Raw genomic sequence first — 4,163 nt, forward strand, 5'->3', positions numbered from 1 at the left:
CCATCCCGACCCCTGGCTATCTCCTTCTTTTAAATGAGGGAGAGAGATGAATTTCTGTTTCATTCAAACCACTAATTAGGAGAGTTTTCTGCCATGTGACGCTCCAAACTAATATATTTTCCTTAAGTCATTGCCCAGACAAGGCTGGGTGCAGTGGATCACACCTGTAATCTCAGTGCTTTCCGAGGCTGAAGCAGGAGGATCACTTGAGCCCACAAGTTTGAGGCTGCAGTGAGCTATGATGGCACCACCATATGCCAACCTGAGCAACAGAGTGAGACCCTGTCTCTAAAAACTAAAGTTGTTGGCAGACAGAGGAATGCCACAGCTGACCGACTTCTTCCCGTCAGTATTCTTGGCTGGACTAAGGTTGTAGTTTCAGAGTTTCTCAAGTGATGGAAGTTGTGTGAGGGATGGCTGCACAAAATCCAGGTACCACTGAGAAAAAAGTAGGGAAGGGTTGCTGTGTAACTGGCCTACAGAGTGTGACCACTACAGAGATTATTAGTTAACTAGGCAAAGAGAGAAGAGCTGAACAAGATAGACTGAAAGTGTGTATTGGGTCCCTGAGCAGGAATGAGCTTAGAGGTGGATATGTTCAGAGAACTGAAAGAAAGTAAGATCAATGAATGGGGAAAATTTAACAAGATGTGGTCAGATGATGTAGGGCCTTGATTTATCACCAAAGTAACTATATACATGTTAGCCCAGAACTGTCCTAGTTTAACTATATTTTCCTGGAAAAATTGTAATAGCACACTCCCTTTGACTTCAAAAAATGTCCTGGATTGGTTAATAAATTGTAGTATTATACCACAAACATAGTCCATCTTAAGGAATTTGAACTGTATTCTAAATACAGTGGGAACTAGTCTTTTTCCTTATTTTGTATTAGTGTGGAAAGCGGTATCTTATTTTCTCAAACTTTATCATCTAGCTACTCTCTCATTTCTTTCCCTAGGTGAACCTTAGAAAGTTCTTCCTGAATTGGGTCCAAAGGTTATCCAGCCTCAAAATAACAGATAAAAGCCTATTTCTGCCTTTTCTGAGTCACATGATGTTCCCTACAAGATGGCTTCTCTCTGCCTGAATTTCTCATCCAGCAATCCAGTTAGGCTGTAAGCAATCTAGCTATGTTGTTGTAAACTATGCTCTGTGTATTAAATATTCTTGCTTATGGCACTTCTTTTCAAATCTTTTCTAACTTATTTTGACTGATCTTATAGCCATCCAGTCTGCTGAAAATCTGCCAGCTGCTTTGTGACCTTGAGCAAGTTTCTGAACCTTTCCTGGGCCTCTTTTCTTGTTTGTAAAATTGAGCTACCATGGACTGAGTGGCTTAAACAACAGAAATTAATTTGCCACATTTCTAGAAGTGCAAGATCAAGATGCCCTCAGAACTGGTTTCTAGTGAGGCTTCTCTTCCTGGTTTGTGGAGGGCTGCCTTCTCACTGAATCCTCAGAGGGCCTTTTCTCTGTATGCACTCAGGGAGAGAGAGGCCTCTTATGTCTCTTCCTTGTCTTATGAGGACACCAGTCATACTGGATTAAGACTCACTCTTGCTGGGCGTGGTGGCTCATGCCTGTAATCCCAGCACTTTGGAAGGCCGAGGCAGGCAGATCACGAGGTCAGGAGTTCGAGACCGGCCAGTTGGAGACCAGCCTGGCTAACATGGTGAAACCCCATCTCGACTAAAAATACAAAAATTAGCTGGGCATGGTGGCACGTGCCTGTAATCCCAGCTACTCGGGAGGCTGAGGCAGGAGAATTGCTTGAACCTGGGAGGTGGAGGTTGCAGTCAGCCAAGACCACACCACTGCATTCTAGCCTGGGCGACAGAGTGAGACTCCATCTCAGAAAAGAAAAAAAAAAAAAAAAAAAAAAAAAACCTCACTTTTGTGACTCACTTAACCTTTACTACCTTTTTATAGGCCATACTCCAAATACAATCTGAGGGTTAGAGCTTCAATATATGAATGGGGGGTGCGGGGGTGGGGACACAGTTCCATTGATAACAGGGTATTATGAGTAATAAATGAGAAACTGCATGAAAAGCACTTTTAGAGTTTTATATTCTTTATTTCTATATATAAGATACTCATTGGAGAATTAAAATTGTATTTAACTACATTACAAGTGCAACTACTATTTAAAACCTAAAGATGATGAATAAGATGAATATAATTTATAATAAAATAGCAAAATTGCATATATCTTAACTGTCTATGAGAAAAAAAACAAAACTTGCAGTATGAGTTGGTTGCTTTATTATGCCAGAGTGTAGGGGGATATTACTTTATACAAAATAACTCAGAAGAAAACAGTATCTTTGATACAAGGAATACTAAGTATATTTGAAAGAATAATCTAATACAATAATGTGTGATTATTGTCATTATCTGTTAATTCAGAAAAGAAAAATAACTTAATTTTTAGTGCCTTCACCACGGCTGACACAGTGATGATCTATTCAGTCTTGCTATTTTATCATAAACTGGATTCATCTTATACATCATCTCTAGGTTGTAAATAGTAACTGAACATGAGCAACAGCTCGTGGACACTAACATGCAGAACTAGGTGGCACTCCATCATATTTAATCACAACTCCTGATTTTCTTGAAACCTAAGAATTTCACAGAAAAGAACTTGAATCTTGCCCATAATTGTGGTTTATAGATAGTAAGAAGGAGAACACACAAGATGTTGATGAAAGTTATAGCCAGAGAGAACAAGGATCCTGACAGGGCAGAAAATGTCACTTTAAGTGAAGAAGTACTGAGCACAGACACTACCACCACTTCCCACCCTGGCCTGAGACAGGAGGAAGCTATGGATATGGAAAGCCTTTCAAGAAATGACAGAGACAGGTGGGGCACGGTGACTCATGCCTGTAATCTCTGCACTTTGGGAGGCTGAGGTGGGTGAATCACCTGAGGTTAGAAGTTCTAGACCAGCCTTACCAGCGTGGAAACCCCATCTCTACTAAAAAAAAAAAAAAAAAAAAAACAAAAATTTGTCGGGTGTGGTGATGCATGCCTGTAATCCCAGCTACTTGGAAGGCTGAGGCAGGAGAATTACATGAACCTGGGAGGCAGAGGTTGCAGTCAGCCAAGATTGTACTACTGCACTCCAGCCTGGGCAACCGAGTGAGACTCTGTCTCAAAAAAACAAAAACATAAAACCAGAAACCAAACCACCACCACCAAAACATCTTTACTAGTGTGAATCCCAAATATCTGAGATGGTCTCAGTTACTTTAAAAAGTTTATTTTGCCAAGGTTGAGGATGCACACCCGTGAGATAGCCTCAGGAGGTCCTGAGAACATGCGCCCAAGGTGGTTGGGGCACAGCTTGGTTTTATACATTTTAGGGAGGCATGAGACATCAACCAATATATATATAAGATGTACATTGGTTCAGTCCAGAAAGGAGGAGACAACTGGAAGCAGGGAGGGGACTTGCAGGTACAAGTAGGTGAGAGACAAATTGTAGCATTCTTTGATTTTCTGATAAGCCTTTCCAAAGGAGGCAACCAGATCTGCATCTGTCTCAGTGAGCAGAGGGATGACTGAATAGAATGGGAGGCAGGTTTGCCCTGAGCAGTTCCCAGCTTGAATTTTCCCTTTAGCTTAGCAATTTTGGGGTTCCAAGATTTTCCTTTCACACTAGCAATTCAAATAGTTGCATCCTGAGAAAAGGACACAGACTTTCCAGTGGAAATAACACTTTCCTGGTTTTCCCAGTATTCCTATAAGAAGCCCTAGTTTCCTAAGGCAGGGAGATGAGTCTGATAGGCAGATAGGGAGTGTTTGCTTTGACTTCCCCTGAAGCATTTTACTCTTCATATACTAGAAGTAGCTCTATTTCTGATTTGGAAAGAGAACACTTTTCCTGTCTTCCTGAGAGCCAAATGGTTACAGCTAGACTGGGTCCCTAAGTAAAGTTCCAAAGTATCAGGAGGATTGGAGCACTATCTTCTCGGTATTTACATAGCAAAAGAGATGAATCCCAAATTTAGGAGATGACTTTAGATGATAAAAGCCAGGATCTGGGTTTATCTAGAAAGACATTTACATTCCCAAAGTTTAGGGTGAGAACCCAGCACTCTTTCCATTCCATTTCTTTCTTTTTCATTTTTTCCTTTTCTCTTTCCTTCCTT

The 4,163-nt window shown here is 41.0% G+C and overlaps 1 long non-coding RNA gene across 1 annotated transcript in view; it reads left to right on the forward strand.

Moving 5' to 3' along the window:
• Nucleotides 1-287: 287 nt before the first annotated feature.
• The window catches only part of LOC108534037 (uncharacterized), a 5,518-nt gene continuing 1,642 nt past the window's right edge, over nt 288-4,163 (forward strand). The window contains exon 1 of the long non-coding RNA XR_001886869.1: nt 288-1,118. This is a non-coding gene — a long non-coding RNA (uncharacterized LOC108534037). The remainder of the gene's footprint in view (nt 1,119-4,163) is intronic.

This window comes from Rhinopithecus bieti, unplaced genomic scaffold, assembly GCF_001698545.2.
Source record: "Rhinopithecus bieti isolate Rb0 unplaced genomic scaffold, ASM169854v2 scaffold_9996, whole genome shotgun sequence".
NCBI lineage: Eukaryota > Metazoa > Chordata > Mammalia > Primates > Cercopithecidae > Rhinopithecus > Rhinopithecus bieti.